The sequence below is a fragment of the Macrobrachium nipponense genome, chromosome 4 (genome assembly GCF_015104395.2).
Source record: "Macrobrachium nipponense isolate FS-2020 chromosome 4, ASM1510439v2, whole genome shotgun sequence".
NCBI lineage: Eukaryota > Metazoa > Arthropoda > Malacostraca > Decapoda > Palaemonidae > Macrobrachium > Macrobrachium nipponense.
The window spans coordinates 24,891,066-24,911,065 of record NC_061100.1 but is presented as its reverse complement, the minus strand read 5'-3'; the positions used below and the strand labels follow the sequence as shown (position 1 = coordinate 24,911,065).

Below are 20,000 nucleotides of genomic sequence, written 5' to 3'. Positions count from 1 at the left end.
TTTCTTGAAGTCTTTGCAGCGTCATCTCTTTATATTTTAGCAGGTCGCTGTAGCAACACTAGTGATGAAGATAAACAGCTCTCTCTCTCTCTCTCTCTCTCTCTCTCTCTCTCTCGCTCTCTCTCTCTCTCTCTCTCTCTCTCTCTCTCCTTTACATCAGTTCTTCATTCAATTCTTGAATCCCTACCCCATATATATGCATATATTGGCTCTAAAGATCAAAAGTTAGCTTCTCTCTCTCTCTCTCTCTCTCTTCTCTCTCTTCCTTTACATCAGTCTTCATTCAGTCCTTAAATCCCCACCTCATATATATATATATATATATATATTATATATATATTATCATATATATATATAATATATATATATATATATGTATGTATATGTATATGTATGCATGCATGCATGTATGTAATGGCTAAAATCAAAGTGAAGTCTTTCTCTCTCCTCTCTCTCTCTCTCTCTCTCTCTCTCTCTCTCTCTCTATTCCATATGTTCCCTAAATCATTAGCCCTTTCATAGTCTTGACTTCCTGGCTTGGTGTCCTTGTTTTAAAAGACTTGCTATTTATGAAGTTATTTTTGGAAATGAAGTTATATTTCTGTATCAAAAGTGTTCATGATATCTGTGTTGTTTCCGTTAAAAAAAAAAAAAAAAAAAAAAATTGGTTCCTGAGGTGGTTTTGAGTGACGCTTTTCTATTTTTTTTTTTCTTTTTTTTTTTTTTATCTCATCCTTGTTAACCTGAAGTACATATAGAAGCTGCATATTTAGCGCGTACCAAGCCGTTGTAATTATTCTGTATATATCATTTTGTAGGTTTTTTTTTTTTATAGTGATTTAGTCTTTAAGGGAGCAATGTCGATCAGTTTGGTGCTGTAGAAGAAATATTGAAACATTGATTCTCACACTATCTGAAATTTATGTTGAAAGAAAAAGAAATTGCAAATTTACATCGTGCATGATTGACATCCCGTCGCCAGACCTTCCGGGGAAATGAATTAGTCAAAATCCCATTTCATTTCCCGCCAAATAATTCCACTTCATTTCCCGCCAAATAATTCCACTTCATTTCCCGCCAAATAATGATGACGATGTCCAGCCCAGAAGAATAAAAGTCCATAGGTCCGTCATCAGTGTTCCCCATCGGCATTAGCTCTGATGACGCCGGGTCCACCCTCGAAATTCTTTGAGGGACATGGCCACGGTTGCCAAATCCTCCAACCTCGCGTATCCGGTGAGCGATAATCGGGTCTCAGATCTGCGTATCGAGTGATGATTGATGTGTATGACGGAGTGTTCGCTGACTCGCAAAAGTAAATAGTCTGCTCTTTTGTCAACGACGCGTTTCCGGTGGCCAAAGAGGGCCGTGATTTTTTCTTTTTTTTTCTTTTTTTTTTGGACTTGTCACGTTTATATTGTCTGTCTGTCTGTCTGGCTGGCTGGCTGGCTGGCTTCATATAGTATGCGCTGTCAGGTTTTGTTTCATCTTTGCGACTCGACGTGGATTATAGGAATAATAATGTTTTTTTGCTTGGAACTGCTCCGTGCGACATTAGATGGATAGAAATATTACATAAGTTTTAGCTAAGGATAACTGAAGTACAATATATATATATATATATATATATATATATATATATATATATTATTATATTACGAAATTACGTATATATTTATAATAAGTTTCTGAATCAGAACGAGATCAAACCCCGGCCCTTTTAAGGGAGAGTATATATATATATATATATATATATATATATATATATGTATGTATATATATATATTATATATATATATATATATATATATATATATATATATATATATATATATGCATAAAGATATATTCTCCTTGCAAGGATAGAAGGATAGACACAGCTGCTGAAGTAACACACATGCTTACGTGAATATATCTGCTGTATTCATGAATATACTTACAGGTGATATGTTTTTCCCGGTAGATGTGTTTTTATTCATTCTGGTAATGTATGATGTATATATGAATAACCATGCTCGTAAATACGCGTGGGCACATCTGAAGATTATATTTTGATTATATTTTAATTCCTTGAAAGAAGTTCGATTTTATGCGCTTTAATATTGTTGAGCAGCACAATAGGAAACCCATTTTATTTGTGTGTGTGTGTGTTTTTTTAGTATCTTTTTTTATTGTGGCTCCATTTTTATATTCGATTTACTGAGCCTTACTGAACAAACAAGAGGTGTAGCTAATCACACCTGCCTTTGTAAACAGCTTTTTTTTTTATAATTAATTCATTTTTAAATTCGATTCGCTGAGCCTTCCTGAACAAACAAGAGGTGAAGTCTTCGGTCGGTAAGGTTAATTTGACGTAAGTCTCAGAGCTGACCCAACCTCATTGTGTGGATACCTTACCCACTTATGCTTGTATAAGAAGGCGATGACACGTCAGGGTTTACGTAACGTCGTGGAAGTAACGTCGAATAAGTAAGTGTTCCGTAACGGGTGAGGGTTAGGCTTTAGTTAAAGAGATGGCGTCATTCTTTGAGCATTGGCTTTGAGTGTTGTTGCTCAGCGAAACTTTGTTGGTGGTCAGTCAGTAGAAGACGCCCGTGCTGGGCTTCGTGGATGCTGATGTACGATGTTTTAATCTTTTTTTTTATTATTTTTGACATTTTTTGTTGTTGTTGCGAGAAAAACTTAAAAGAAGCCGAAACGATTATGACGTTCGAAAGCTTTCGATAAAAAGGACAAAATGACCACGATTTCGGTAAAGAGGATAAAATGACTCTACGACCTCGATAAAAAGGGATAAAATACTACCACGACTTCGTTATAACGAATCAGGTAACTAAGACCTCGGTAAAAGGGACAAATATAATCACACGAAAACAGCTGAAAAAAAAAATTATCTGAAAATTTAATTTTTTCACAAATTTCAAAACAAGCGTTTCATTGCAGCACCGCCATTTATGCAATTCATTTCGCAACATTGCAGATAAGTAAAGGAAGTGTTTTTTTTTTTTTCTTCGTCTTCCTGCTCTCACCCCAAGAGCACTTCCGGGTCCTGGAAGGAAATTTAAGGTACTTAGGTGAACATGAACTTAAATATACAGAAGGACGATGACGTCATTATTGTGAGCCTCATTTTCGCAATAGCGTCTGATTATCTCATTGTCGTTCTCACTATATCAGTTTTATCCATTTTTCATAGTGAAAGGTCATCACAGGATTTAGATTTTAACAGAACTATTATTTCCATATATTCAAGTGACCTTTTGATCCTGTTTTGATTTATGTGGTTTGATGGTTTTACAATTGTTGGGGTTTGTTTACATATCCTTCGGTTTATTTCGATTTGTTTACGTATATTTTGGTTTCTTTATATTTTGTATATTTTTATTTATGGTTTTGTACAAAAGCAGATTCACATCAACCGTGCATTTGATGTCTAGGCCAGTCCCTTACGACGCTCCTGATTGGTTGTTGATAAGCCAATCACAGGGCCGGAAACTCTATCTCTCTCGAGAGTCCTATAGGCAGGATGTATGTTCGGTCTCTCCTGAGGGATACTTTTGAAAGACGTATTCCTCAGGAGAGGCGGAACACAGATCCTACCCATGTGAACTCTCGAGAGAGACTGATTCCAGCACTGCGATTGGCTTATCAACAGCCAATCAGGAGCGTCGTAAGGAACTGGACAGATTATCAGATGCAAAGTTGATGTGAATCTACTATAGTATATTAGTTTCCGGTGAACAGTCTATAGTCATATAAAAAATTTTAATCATATCTATATATATATATATATTATATATAATATATATGATATATAGCATAGATAGATAGAGTAGAGAGAGAGATAGAGAGAGAGAGGGAGAGAGAGAGAGAGAGAGAGAGAGAGGATGAGAGAGGAAGGAGAGAACTTCGGAGACAGTGAGGCATTGCATTGTCGGGCCCCATTCCAGCGATTACGTAACAATTTCAGCTGCAAACGACGCACTGGAAAGCAGACAAAGCAAGCACCAAGCATTGACAATTCACGAAAATGTGCGCGAATTGATTTTCAGTGAAGGAGAATACTACGCTGTTGCTGGTTGAGGGATCCTCCCCGATCCCTCACCCATGGAAGAGGAGGAGGAGGAGGTAGAAGTGTGTGTGTGAGGTGTTGCTCTGTCAATATAAGCTAAATGACGATAATGTTGCCAAACAAAGGTGTTCCCTCTCGAAGCCCCTTCTGTTGGCCTTTGGCATGTAACGGCTTCCTGGCAGTTATTACTTTCATCTGGGGAGGAGGACTAAAATTCACACACACACACACACACACACACACACACACACACACACACACACACATATATATATATATATATATATATATATTATTATATATATATATATATGTGTGTGTGTGTGCAAGATAAAAACACCGTATCGTGCTTCCAAGTAAACCGTAGTAGGTTCCACTATAATGTTTTCTTGTTTATCAAGACGAAATATATATGTAGAAATATATACAATGTTTAGAGCTTTCGTGCATCCGAAAGCTCTAAACATTGTATATATTTCTACATATATATTTCTTTCTTGATAAGCAAGAATATTACTATGGATCCTACTATATATACATACATACATATATACATACATACATATACACATACAAAAATCAATCGTATAAATTCCTTACCGGAATTGCAGTAATGCACATGTTTGTAATGCTACTGATAATTATCTCGTAGTAATCAGCAAACTCTGTCCTAAGGTTTTAAAGTAGTACATCATCCCTCTCCCTGGGGCCTGTTCGAAAGTCTAACCTAGAAGGCGTGTAGAGTACTAAGTATCGGCCTGAATTCCCATTTCGTCGGATGTGTAGATTATATGTGTGTTTTTGTGTGTGTGTGTGTGTGTTTTTTTATGTAAGGTAGAGAATGGATGGTTGGTTTGATGAAGACATGCACTTGTAATCCTAACAGTACATATTTTAGTATCTTGTATATCATTCATATGTAATATAGCAGACGAATGTTCTGCACATTGATAGCACATACAATATGAATTCTCTAGTATGTGTTGAGTATAATTTGACTTTACTTACCTGAAAGCTGTAATTCTACATTATTTTTATGAAAAAGATTCAACTAATGTAAAGTAACTGTAGAGGAAAAGCATCGTAGTTTCTTGCACGGAAATCTCTCTGAAATCTACGACCGTACCTTGGTTGCTCTGCTTGATTGCTTATCTGAATCTTAAAACAGTAATGATTGCGACTTACCTGAGTATACCAGGCGTCATATGGTTACAAAACTTCTCGTAGGGGGGGCTAGTGCCGTCAGTTTCACCTCAGGATGTGCACTGTAGGCATTACTTAAGATTCTGTGCAGCGTCCCTTTAACCCCTAGCTGCAACCCCCGGTTTTACTTTTACTGTACTTCCGTTCATATTCTCTTTCTTTGATCATACTTTCCACCTTCTCCTAGCAGTTGATTCGTAGTGCAACTGCTTTGAGGTTTTCCTCCTGTTACACCTTTCCAACCTTTTATCTGTCGCTGAATGACCTCATAGGCCCCAGCGCTGGGCCTTTGGCCCAAATTCTGTATTCATTTCTATAACAAAACCTGGAGTTTTATGTGAGAAAATAGAAGGAGCTTCAGTGTATATTGATTAGTGTATAATTTTGGTATATGTAGAAAAAATAGTCACTGGAACTTGTATATACATCTTCATAGCTTGCAAGTTACATCCTGCCCCGTTGCTCTGTTAATAATAATAATAATAATAATAATAATAATAATAATAATAATAATAATAATAATAATAATAATAATAATAATAAATTTTTTCAGCTCAAGGCCGTATACTTGGAGCATACAAAGTACAGGCAGTAACATGCACAATCTAGATAAATGAGGTAACATGATAAAAAAAAAAGAATAATCGGCAATATCCACACAGTTGCTGAAGTAGTATAAAAGAGAGTAATCTTAATAATGATTGTGCACCACCATATTGGAAATGACCAGTGTTTGTCCTTCGCGTTATTAATTGCTGATTAATTCGTGGTGTACCGAAGGCATGTTGCTCATGTTCCATTACGCACCTTGGCGCAAATATATACGCCCGTTACGGCGTATATATTTCGACATGGGATGTTAGGTCAGGAATACTGATGGGAATTATCTGGTGTGTTGACACGCCATCAGATGTTATGACTTGCGAAAGAGGACTCGCCCTTCTCTTCTTCTTCTTCTTCTTCTTCTTCTTCTTCTTCTTTTGTCTTTTATTATTGATTTTACTGTTGTGATTAAAGGTGCTTGTCCTTTGTATTAATGGATAAGGACCGTTTTCGAGGAGTCAGAAGAGCTGTTATTGAAATAGCTGTGTTCATTATATGATTAATTAAAAATAACATATATTATTCTCTGTTTTTCAGTCAGAAAAGTTTGGATTTGAAGCAGTTTTATTTCCATTGTATGATCAGTGAAAAATACCACTTTTTTCCTTTTATGGAATCGGACAAGTTGGAATTGAACGATGCTATTCCATTGTATTTTTTTTTAGAAAAAAAAAAGTTTTTTTCTGTTATGGAGCCTGAATAACTGGATTGAAAGAGATTCGCCAATTGTATGATCAACGAAAACGAACACTTTTCTCCTTGCTTTTATCGAGTCAGAAAAGTTATGATTGAAAATGCTTTTTCCACGATTCCATCCAAGAAGAAAAGGCACTTTTATTTTCATTAAATACCAATTCACAAACGAAATTCGTTCAGTCGATGTCCATTGTCAATGGTAAGACCAAGTATAATCGATCAAATAAGTCGAGTTTGGGGGTCACATTTTAGTTGGAAATTTCGAGGTATAAAATATCCATGTGTACCGGTCGCTGGTATATAGTGGTTAGTGTCATGACATGACATTCAGATGTCATGAGCTCGCGCCTCCCCTAAGGTGATGAAAAGATCATTGGCTCCGTATCGTGATCAGTTACTACTGCGGGGAAGGTTGAAACCAGAATGTTCTTTGGAAGCTTGAATTTCAAGACAGTGGCTCCTTTGGTGGGCTTGTTCTATATGCAGAGGTTTCATCTACTGAATAAATAAATAAATAAAAGTGCAGATAATTATTGCTCTGAATACCATTTTATATGTTAGTCAGTTTTATCTTTATACTAATTTTTTTTTTTTTTTTTTTTTTTTAATCTGATCTTTCCACCTCCTTGCCAGGTATTAAGAGAGTATTTCGAGGGGAAATAATGACGCATGATAAAATTCATGCTCTGTGCCTGCTATTAGCTCAAGGCTATGCTTTCGTGGGAAGTTTTCAGTGTCAGAGTCATTCTGTAAAGTAAAATGATGAGAGAGAGAGAGAGAGAGAGAGAGAGAGAGAGAGAGAGAGAGAGAGAGAGAGGCTTCTCTTGTTAACACAGAGTGTCATATTTACGTAACAATACGCGTTCTCACCGAGTGAGTGATTGTATTACGTGCAAGGCGAATTACACCATCTAAGATGATGCCATAATTAGCTCACGAATCATGTTCTGTATTGATCGTCCCTCACAGATGACAACTTGATTTGTTTTGTCAGTCATCCCAGTAATTTGTAGAAAATCCTGTTTTTTTATTTTTTATTATGTACTGACTGATTTTTATAAAATTCGGTTTGGCAAGCCATGGACTGGGGCACTCTAGAAGGAGTGATAGATAGAGAGGTTAGTGCACCTCGTACGCGGTGCACTGTAGGCATTACTTGAGGTTCTTTGCAGCGTCTCTTCGGACCCCTAGTTGCAACCCTTTTCATTCCTTTTACTGTACCTCCGTTCATATTCTCCATCTTCTGTCTTTCTTTCCTCCCCTCTTCTAACAATTTTATCATATATGAAACTCCTTTTAAACATACTTATTTATATATCTTTTTAGTTTCCCATTTCATTTGATTACGGTGTCAATAACGAAGATGTTGTTACGCCAGATTTAGTACTTATAAATCAGTCAATCAATTTTTTTTCTCTTTTTCAGCAGTTGCCTCGTCCGATTGTGTTCATCAGGATCGTCCCATTTTTTTGGTGAGTATAAAAGGCTTCCTTTTGATTCAATAAAAAAAAAATTTGTATTCGGCGTATGTGTTATCATAGAGGGCGAAGGAGATTTCGGGGAATTATCCTCCTGGTTTACGTAACCTTCGAGTCATTATACAATGGGGTAAATTGTCGTGATGATGGATACTCCTCCGGTGTGCTTGTAGTTCCGTGACCTTCTTCCTCTGTCATTCAAAGGGAGCGATTGCAGGCGATCGGAAATTCATTCAGTCAGTGACTTTTCATTCATTCGTGAATTTCTCACGGTGCCTCCCAATGAAAATGTTATCTTGCCCTTTAATTCATAAAACGTGGATTTTCTGTGATTGTGTTTGTTTAGCAACTTGATAGTATTCGTCTATCGAATAGAAATTTGGTGTGCTCAGTAATGTAGCTTACAACTTTTCTGTTGTGTTTGTTAATTTTGCTGTTCAATTAGTTTTTCTGTGGACAGATTACCCATGATACTTACGAATACACGCCAGTACACACAGACACTCACACATACATACACATATATTCGTGTATATAAGGGCATTGTGGCTATTACAATTACACACACACGCATATATATATATATATATATATATATATATATATATATATATATATATATATATATATATATATACCTATATATATATATACATCCATACATTTGTGTGAAAATAAATGTAATACCACAGACGTAATACCACTATTCTAAAGAAAAGATCAATTAGTAAAATTTGTATTTATGTTTTCTGTCTTATATACGTTTTTCCACGCAAAAATATTTGCACAATACCGTTCTTAGATTAAGATAGCCCCTGTTATCCATGATATCACAGGAAGTACTGCCAGCAAAGAATAGTATTGTGCAAATGGGTTGTGAGAAAATTTGTATAAAACAGACAGAAAATAAAATCACAAAATTCACTAGTGGGTGTTTTGCTTGCTGTAATCAGGTGGAGCGAGAATGTTCATTTATTCCCGTCACGAACCATCTTTTTGCTCGGTGCTTGTAAGATTAATTCCTTTATGACGCTCAAAGCAACGTTTACGGACTTTCCCTTTACTCCAAAGAGCAGAATAAAGTTTAAAAAAAAAATCCTGTGGCAGCGATACTCATTAGGAGCGCAGTCTCGCAAAGGCAGGTGGCTATTATGGGGGTACAAAATCGACCGACTGCCGCGCCGTGCTACTATAATGGCCCAGTGTTCTCTTTATGTACTACTCGTCAATTAACCTTCAGAATGTAAACAAAGGTGACTAGGCAGCCTGCTTCTCTTCTCTGGGTCCTGAGTCCCATTCCTTGTGATGTGCGCAGGTGCGTAGAAACTTCAGCCAGGCAGAATTCGATGCGTGGTGGGGAAGCGCAGCAGCATAGTATTTTATATATTATATATATATATATAATATATATATATATATATACTATATATATAAGACATGCATACATATATATATATATATATATATATATATATATATCAAATATATATTATATATATATAATATCTATAATATTATATATATAGACATATATATAATTTTATAGTAATATAATATTAAATATATAAATATATACATATATATATATATATATATATATATATATATATATATATCTATATGTACAATACACACACACACACACACATATATATATATATACATATTTATATAGTTTCTTTAATTGACTAAGTTGGAAGCTTACAAAAGCTTCCAGCTCTGCAGTTTCCAATCTAGACGTTTGTAACATATTTCAAGCGTCAATATGGATTTAATTATAATAATAATAATAATAGATGCTGAAATAGCTCCAGGACTCATGCAGAAGAGTGTGCTACTAGAGACAACGCACATAGTAAGAAAAGCGACGGACTCCTAAGGAGGCAGGATGCAACCCAGAGGAACCCCAAACTATAAAAAAAAAACCAAGTCGAATAGGATGACTGATAAAGCAAAAATTATTATTATTATTGATTATTATTATTATTATTATTATTATTATTATTATTATTATTATTATTATTATTAATTACATTATCATTAACGTTTAAAAATTATTTACCAAGAAATACTATTTATTATGCATGACCTGTCAGTGATTAACCAAAAATGATCTTTGACAGTCTTGATATTGCCGTCGCATTAGAGACTAGTGGTAAGTCAGAGGACCTTTACTCACTGGAGTGTAACCAAACCGAATAGCGTATTCAAGGGAATCAATGTTGAGTACGTGAATTCAGCGGCATTCATGCAACAGTATGTTTCCATGGGGAAATGTCCATGGCTTTGTCTTTATAAGGGGGGGGGGGCGTTATGGTGGTGTTGGATTTCCGTTGTGTTGCCATGCGCAGTAAAATCGTTAGTAGCAGCTGCAGTGGTAAAAGTGGCAGAAATAGTAACGGCTTCAGTAGTCATGGTAATAGCTCTAGTAGCTGTAGCAGTAACAGTAGTAATAGTAATAGTTGCAGAAGTAGCAATGGTAATTGTAATGGTAGTAGCTGTTACAGCTGCAGTAGTAATAGTTGCAGAAATAGTAACGGCTTCAGTAGTCATGGTAATAACTCTAGTAGATGTAGCAGTAACAGTAACAGTTGCAGAAGTAGTAATGGCAATGGTAATGGTAGTAGCTGTTACAGCTGCAGTAGTAATAGTTGCAGAAATAGTAACGGCGTCAGTAGTCACGGTAAAAGCTCTAGTATCTATAGCAGTAACAAGAGTAATAGTTGCAGAAATAGTAACGGAATTAATAGTCGTGGTAATAGCTCTAGTACCTATAGCAATAGTTGCAGAAATAGTAATGGCATTGGCAGTGATGGTAGCTGTAACACCTCCAGTAGTAGTAGTTGGAGAAATAGTAATGGTATTACTAATGGTAGTAGCTGCAGTAGCCAGCAGCAGCAGCATTATTATTAGTAGTAATGGCAGTAGTGCCTTATTATTCCAAATCAAGGCGCGTTATTTCCACGCCTCCGCGCACTAATTCATGATAATAGTAGAAATAATAGCCGTAATGATAAAGATAAAAGTATGACTTTAATTTGCATATGCAGCGCGGGGCTTCCTCCTAGTACTTCCGCAGGTCCGCGCATGCGCCCTTTCCCAGATTGGGATTTTCCACCGGAGGTTCGGAAGTCTGTTTCCTTCCAAGCGGCGTTTCCTCTATTTTTCTTTTTTCATCCGCCAACATCCATATAACACTGACACCTTTTCCTCGTTTTCATTCCTCTGATTCGTTTGTTTACATATTGACCCGGTTCCCTTGGGGCCTTGTTCGATTTCTTTGGCTTAAAGAATGGATTTCATGATTATTTTGATATAAGGAAACTTTCGTCTTAAGATTTTGTATTCTTGGAAAAATAGCTTTGATTTGTTAAGCTACAACTTTCTGTTAAATTTCTTGTTGTTGCTGTTGTCGTTGAAAAGTACGTTAATGTTGTTGTTGAGTGAGTCTTTTTAGCTAGCTTTTCATTTTTAGTGAAAATTGCATTTAAGATTTTATATAAGGAATCAGTCACTCAAAAACGCTCATATTTATTTAATTAAGGGATTTTTTGTGTGTGGACGTTATTGAATAATTTTGCATCTCAAAAATAAAAATTTGGCATGTGCATTGTAAAAAGGTAAAGGAAAGAAAGACCTTGCATATATATATATATATATATATATATATATAATATATATACATATATATTATATATATATATATATATATAATATCTATATATATATATACAGTGTCCATTAAGTCCCAGTACCATTACAAGTTATCCATTGCTCGGAATGGTACTGGGACTTTATGGACACCCTATATATATATATATATATATATATATATATATATATAATATATATATATATATATATATATATATATATATATATATATATATAAAGTTTCAATGGATTTATGTGATGCGTGTGCTGTGCCTTCTCTCTCTCTCTCTCTCTCTCTCTCTCTCTCTCTCTTTCTCTTCCTCTCTCTCTATCTAATATATATTATTATATATATATATATATATATATATATATATATAATTATTATTATATGTATGTATATATTCATACATACATAAATGCATACATACCTTATCCTGCATACTCACGCACACACACTCACACACACACGTGGAGGCGTGCTCGAAGAAATAAGAGGCATGAATCAGCAACAAGCAACAATAAAAAGCCATCCACCACAGGTGGACATTAAGTGATCACAGGCGATGATGAAAAAGGCGCGAAACTTGTCGCCGAAAGCGACGGATTCGTTCGTTGTTGCTGCTGCTGCTTTCCTCTCTTGCGTTGTCGCGGTGAAAGTATAATAGAAAGAAAGAGAGAAAGAAAGAGATTTCCAATTCCGCGGGAAAGTAGCGACGACGACCACACGTCCATTCCGATGTTGCGGTTTTATGCTCTCGTCAGATTCAGGTATAGCAGCCCCCCGCGTTCGGATCAAGAGTGGAAGAGGTTTAGCAGGTCCTGATTCGTTCGGGATGTCCCGTCATGTCCGTTCGTGCTTCATTCTCTCGTCTTTTCTCTGTCTGTGATGCATCGTGTTTGTGAGTTTCTTGTCTTGATTGGATACCGATGGTGTCAAATGATTTAAATGAGGTTATTTTTATTATGTTTGCTTGTGGATGAAGGCGGGTCAGGGGGATGGGGTGGTGGGAGAGGGAGATATGACCGTTGTTTGATCAGCTGCGTGATTCAGTGATTGATGCTAATCATTGCTTGAACTGAGGGCTTCAACTTTTTTTTATGGAAAAATGATCTAAGAAATCCTTTACGCTGTAGCAGAAGTCTGCGTATAACTAACATGAAAAGAAAATGCCCCAATAGTTCTAGAGACATTTATTCCGCATGAGACAATTCAAAATGCGTGTATATAATATATAAAAATGTTAATTGTCAACACTGAAGAAAGTTCAGTTCAGAATCCAATATTCATTTTTGAAATGAAGCACGTTCGGACTTTATCAGAGGCGGAAAATTGACATTAGACGTGCCAGATAGACTTCACACAGTCTTATTAAGTTTCCTTTGATTCCATTTTACTTGTCTTTTTTTGTTTTAAATTCTCCGTTGACCTGTCAACCTAGCAATTACTGGTTTTTCAACTTTTTCTTACCAAAAGGACTTTAAAAATATGCTCCAATTTGAGCAATCTCTCCTTTTATCTATGCACGTACAAACCAGCTCACTGCTGTTCTATCGTCGTTGTTTGATCCTGTTCACAGAAGATATTTTCCTATCAAATCCAGGCTATATACAACTTTATAAATCCGACCAGCTGATCACTGACTAATTCAACATGTAGGTTAGGAAATAATATATTAGTGCGGTTAAGCTAAGTATATCTTAGTTTAACCAGAGCACTGAGCTGATTAACATCTCTCCCAGGGCTGGCCCGAAGGATTAGATATTTTTTCTTTGTAATTGGCTAGGAACCAATTGGTTAACTAGCAACGGGACCTACAGCTTCTTGTGGAATCCGAACCACGTTATATCGAGAAGTGGGGAGCCGAACTCGCCACTAGCAATCGGCAGGCGAGCACGTAAACCACTCGTCCAACGAGGAACTGTCGTTCAACTTAAAGACAAATGATTCGATTGTAGGAAAGCAAGTGACATGAGAGGATTAAAATGACGATTCATATATAATACTGTAAAGCATAAAGTCAAAGACAATTTGGATAAATCAAGACAAAACGGTATTGAAGATCATTTCCATTGCAACAGACCCCCTTCCCAGCTTTCACTTCCTTTGATTTCATTCACTTTTTCGAGTCGTATTCTCGTCCTTGTTCTATCGGGACTGGATCAACAATTCTCCATTTGTACTCAGTCGTATCAGTTCCGTCACGTTATTTGGTGAATTACCGATAATAAAGTCATTAACAGGTGAATTATGACCGACTTATTTGTCCCGCTTCGACCCATACCTGTGAGTGAGTCGAAATTGACGTGACTCGAACAAAAATTAGAGGTTTAACAGAGGTGGTTTTATTAAGCGTTTTTCGGTCCGGTGGTTTAGTTTCGACAACTTTCACTGGAGATTTTTGGGGACGGTTTAAGTTTTTTTTTTTTTTACACTGAATTTTCTGTGTATTACAGAGTACGCGATTTGACTTAATATGAATTTTAGTGAATGATGTGTGAGTTTCTGAGTGATATGGTTGGAACACATGTTTTGTTTCTATTTTTTTATTCATTTACTTTTGTAATATGTATTTTTATATAAATTTTTTTTCCAAGTTTTACATCAGGGTTCCTTTTAAAACTATATTGTAGAATGTTAATTTGACTAACACGTTAGATTTGTGTGAAAATGTCAGTTTTTTATTTATTATGTTTATTTTCATCTTGTTTATTCCTTATTTATTCTTTTCATTACCTAACCCTTTTCTGATAAAATTTTGCGATGGTTAACGAGTTCTATTCCATCCCGCCCGGGCTTGAAACTCCTTCGGTTATGGATAATCTGTATATTGAATTGGTTATGCCAGGATATTTTGCACTAAAGTACTTTGTTTTCATATTTCTTATCCTGGCTACTGCAAAATCTCCCCCCCCCCCCACCACCTTACTACGTTCTCTCTCTCTCTCTCTCTCTCTCTCTCTCTCTCTCTCTCTCTCTCTCATTGTATATGCTAAGCGTCGTACTCTCACAATTCAACGTAAGCTTGAACTTAGGGAATTTCTAAAACAATGGACATTTAAAAAAATGTGGTTTTTTTTTAAAGGAAGTGTTCCATTGAAAAAATAGTTTCCTTTAAAAAAAGTGTTCCCTTTAGAAAAAAGGGTTCCCTTTCCAAAGTGTTCCCTGAAAAAAAAGCGTTTCCTTAATGATAAAAAAAAAGTGGTCCCTTTAAAAGAAGTGTTTCTTAAAAAAATGTTCCTTTAAAAAAGTGTTCCCTTTAAAAAGTGTTCCCGTTAAAAAAATGTTCCTTTTTAAAGAGTGTTCCCTTTTAAACAGTGTTCCCTTTTAAAAAGTGTTCCCTTTAATAAAGGGTTTCCTTTTAAAAAGTGTTCCCTTTAAAAAATTTTCCCTTTGAAAAAATGGTCCCTTTAAAAAAAATCTTCCTTTAAAAAAAAGTCCCCTTAAAAAATGGTCCCTTTACAAAAATAAGCGTTTCCTTAAAAAAAAAAAAAAAAAAAAAGTGTTTCCTTTTATAGGGTCCTCAATATCTCGCTCACGAGGCACATTTTACAAAACCGGTAATCAGGCTGATATCGGCTCAAGATAACCCTTGAAATATTGACGCTAAGAATATAGTGGTCCAGATTTCCTGCGCTCGAATTACTTGCAACATTTCAGGTCTGAAGTCTCATTATTCAAAAAGAGGTCAGTCTGTCTGTCTGTCTGTCCTGTACATATTTGGGGCAAAGGCTAAGTTGTCGCGATCTCTTGAACTGATATCGGTGAAGTCATCTCGTATCTGCTTTGTTACCTGTCGGGGTTAGAACAGGTGATCGCAAGGGGAGTATGTTGTTCCTCTATTAAATTGTAGTCTCTCTCTCTCTCTCTCTCCATGTAAAGTACTCTAACCTAGATAGATTGCGATAGAAATTTCTCATCACTTTATATCAGAGAGTATGATTATCTAGAAAATTTGTTTACGAGAAGATTAACAACAGATTGCCTGTGAAACGGGTATAATAATTAGAATGACGTCAGACTCCTTCTTTGTGCTTTCTCCTCTCTTTGTGCTGTGTTTTCGTCAAGAAAAATGTGGGAAGAGGTTGAAGGAAGTCGTTTCTATTAGAAACTTGCTTTTGCGAGTTTGGCCAGGAACACTTTATAAGGAATGAACTTGGTATTTGCATCTCTCTCTCTCTCTCTCTCTCTCTCTCTCTCTCTCTCTCTCTCTCTCTCTCTCTCTCTCTCCCCTTATAAACAGGGCACTTACTGGTGTACACCATGCGGATATTGAAATTGAACTAGGCATGTGCATCACGTCTCTCTCTCTGTCTCTCTCTCTCTCTCTCTCTCTCTCTCTCTCTCTCTCTCTCTCTCTCTCTCTCAAATAACCAGGATTCACATATTAACTCTGTCTTTTTATATAAACTCTACCCACTGTTTTTCATATCCATATAGAACAGGCAGCTGAAATTGCTGCTTTCTGCAATAATTAAATCCCAGAGTTTCTCTCCATGACTCAAATAACCGTTATTACTGAGACATCCTGGTATTAGAGGAAACATGGAACGCAGGGTGTGAAATCTCATATAAGCTCTCTCTCTCTCTCTCTCTCTCTCTCTCTCTCTCTCTCTCTCTCTCTCTCAAGAGCCCTTGGCCCTTGTGCTCTGTGCGTGTATACGCTGTTGCCTTCTGCGTATCAAGTATTTTTTTTTTAAATAGCTCCCAGGTGAGATTTACTATAAGGAGTTTACGCATTGCGTATTGTTTGCTTATGGCGTCATTTCTCAAGTGGGTTCAGCCTTGATGTACGTAGCGGTTCAGGTGTGAGTGTGGGAGTGACTGTTTGTTTGCTACTTCTGAAGAACTACCCAGACTTGATTGGAAGTATATATTTGTATAAAATAATATATATATATATATATATATATATATATATATATATATATATATATATATAAGAATAATTATCACATCACTGTGATTCATATATATAATTCGAGCTACAAATGTCCTTTAATATCTAATTCGCTCTACCTCGGAATTGATATATTTTCATATGTGTACCGAAGGGGAATTTTTAGTTGATAATAATTTCGTCCCCTCTTGGGATCGAACCACCGTCCAGTGGACGGGAACGAAATCAGGACGGACAGTGACGTTATCAAGTAGGCCAACAGAGAGGCTATAAGTTTATTTCGATTCTGACCTTACATATTCCCTTCTTAAGAACTGTATATAACCAAACTGCGTATTATTCATACATTGTTGATTGTGGTTCTTACTAACTAACTGGTTGATTTATAAGCCAGTGTAAGCAATACCTTACAAACGAATAGGGAAATAATTAGTGTGTGTGTTTGTTTATTAACAGTCATTGTCATCTCTTTCTTTTTATTTGATTTAATCAGTTTTTCTTTTAATCTTTTGCATGTTATCAATTCCCACAGCCTGCCTTCTTTGGTGTCATGAGTGAATTTTGATTCTGCAACAGAATAATAGAGGCGCGTCCTGCAGCATCACGTGACGTCACCAGTCACATCCCACGTATTCGGTCTGTAAAAATCGATACTCTTCGGAACTTTCTGCCTGCCTTTACGTTCCCTGAATCCTGTAACCTTCCTTATTTCTATCATTCCCCTTTTCTCTTACTCGGAAAGTAAGCCTGCAAACTACTTTGTTATTGTTGTTGTTCTTGCTGTTGTTCTTGTTTGGGGTAGGAAGGCCCTATGGAAAAGCCTGAAAAGGTCTGAAAAATGTTTCGCATTGAGTTAAAGATACAGGAATTTTAGGACGGGATATTTATGATTTACTTATTAGAATGAAAATGCAAAAATTAAATATTAAACAGTACAGAATAATTATTTCTAGAAGAAAATATTGTGAATTTATTTTGAGTTAAAGATACAGGAATTTCAGGACAGGATATTTATGATTTATTTATTAGAATGAAAATGCAAACAGTAAATAATGTGCATATTAAACAGTACTGAACAATTATTTAAAAAAAAAAAATATTGTGTGTTTATTTTAATTTTCGTTGGTGAAACAATGCTCTATTTGACCGTAGATTTTAAGCACACGCCCGAGTATGCTGGAGGTCGGATAACGTCTTGTTTCTATTCAAAGCATTCCCCCTTCTTCCAGTTAAGGTTGAAGGGGAAGGTTGAGTGTTTAGATCCACTGGACAGCGACCTTGGAGACCCCAATCAATCTTTCCCATCTCGGTCTCCCAATCATGAGACAGGGTCCTTCTAATAGGGGAGCTTTTCGTCGCGCGCGAACGATGCCGTCACGGCGTTCCGACGCCAGCAAGGCCGCCTTTGTCGAAGGCAATTGCCCGTAATGATGACCGGCCACCTTGAAAATGCATTGTGCGTATCTGACCCCGTGCGCAGGCGCGAATCCAGTACGTGTATTATTATCGTGTCACTTCTTGCCTTCCTCCCTATCTCGGAGGTGACGCTTTTGTCATATATAGAAGGCGCTCTTTAATGTCAGCGTAGGAGGTAATAATAATCAATCTTAATAGTATTTCCTACTTATTTATGTGCACCTTGAGTTTAGTGCTTGCTACTTTCTAATTAAGGGTTCGGATTTTGGCTTAGTTCCTTTTTGTTCAAGTTATTACTGCGATATGAAGGTGAGTGGATGCTTGCTTTGCTTTTGATGCTTTTTGTTGTGTGATGTGACCCTGTGGCATTGGATTTTGCAGCTATATATATATATATATATATATAATATATAAATATATATATAATTATATATATATAAGGAAACGAAAGTGCCAAGTAATTTCGGGTAATCAAACACATCTTCGTGCCCCGAACATGTGTTATTTACGCGAAAGTGCTGGGCGGCTTTCTGTTTTTTCCTTTGAAGCCTCTTGTCCCCCCCCGACCCCAAATATATATATATATATATATATATATATATATATATGTATATATATATATATATATATGTATGTATAAAACCTGTAATTTCAGTAATAACGTACAATATAATTCTGGTTTGTGATATCTCCAAGATCATCACTTCAGGCCAAATTCGCCATTTCCCCCTTAAAATTATACCCAGAGGTAACCGAGGTGAGGTCAGCCAATCCTCACGACGATCGCTACAAGTTCCTTAACCCTTAGCGGTTAGAATTCACTGAAGAGGTCATTAAAGTGACTGGGAATTATTGTGCTTAATCCCGGTAGTCTTCGTCGTCACTTCCTCTTCATTGTTTGAGCTCTCAAACTATCAAGCTGGAGGGGTTCAAACTATCAAGCTCGGAGGTGGATGAATAAGAGGCTTCAGAGGTCGTGAATTCGAGGATAATACTTGATAACGCTTCCTGCTCCGTCAGCCAGCAGCGGTGTAATTTCACTTTCGGTTGTGGCTGACGTCTGGTGCGAACAAAGAAAGCGATTCTTTATTGGAAGCTAATCTTCGCATTGTTTCTTGCGTTTATGGCTTTAGATTTATCATGGAACTGTTTGTACATTACACTTACGTGACTTTTCTGTATGTTCGCTTTGTTAATCTACGTTTTCCTCTACACCTGTTAATCTGCTGTAGATATTTCAATTTTGATATAACCTGCTGTTCGCTTTGTTGATCTGCGTTTTCCTTTACCCATTCTGCTAATCTGTTGTAGATATTTCTATTTTTATATAACCTGCTCATTTCAAATGGCGGCTGTATCGCTTACCTCGGGGTTAGACCCTGTCCTGTCCGGTAGTCGTGCTTCTATGCATGTTTAGACCACATGCCACCTGTGAGTTATCTCCTCTGTCAGACTTTACGCATGCGCACGAGCGTGCTCGGTTTTTCTTTTTCTTTTTATGTCTTGAGTGGGAGTGAAACCAGAACGTATTAGCTCTCTGAGTTTGCAAAGATTTCGGTATGAATTTGCTACCCTTATACTCTCTCTCTCTCTCTCTCTCTCTCTCTCTCTCTCTCTCTCTCTCTCTCTCTCTGTATATATATATATATATATAATATATATATATATATATATATATATATATATAATATGTGTGTACTTGCTTTGAATATCTATTCATTTCTCACAGCTGCAACTGTTCTCCTTACCATAAGAATATTCATCACGGCAGTCAGCGACTCATAATGGTTTTTCACACGACTTTTTTTCATTAATAACTTTTTATTATTATTAATCATCGCCCACTGCTCATTTGTGCATTGCATAATTATCAGATGACGATGTATTAGCAAATGATATTACTCAATGGTAATCATCTACGTAGTAGGCCTGGCGTGATGTCATGTCGCTGATTGCTTTGGATAACTGTGAGACAAG

General features: G+C 36.4%; 1 protein-coding gene across 1 annotated transcript in view; it reads left to right on the top strand.

The window, feature by feature from the left end:
- LOC135210808 (uncharacterized) overlaps nucleotides 1-20,000 on the top strand; it is a 168,480-nt gene that overhangs the window by 50,949 nt on the left and 97,531 nt on the right. Inside the window, exon 2 of the mRNA XM_064243677.1 lies at nucleotides 8,000-8,046. The gene's annotated coding sequence lies outside the window, so the exon portion shown is untranslated. The remainder of the gene's footprint in view (nucleotides 1-7,999; nucleotides 8,047-20,000) is intronic.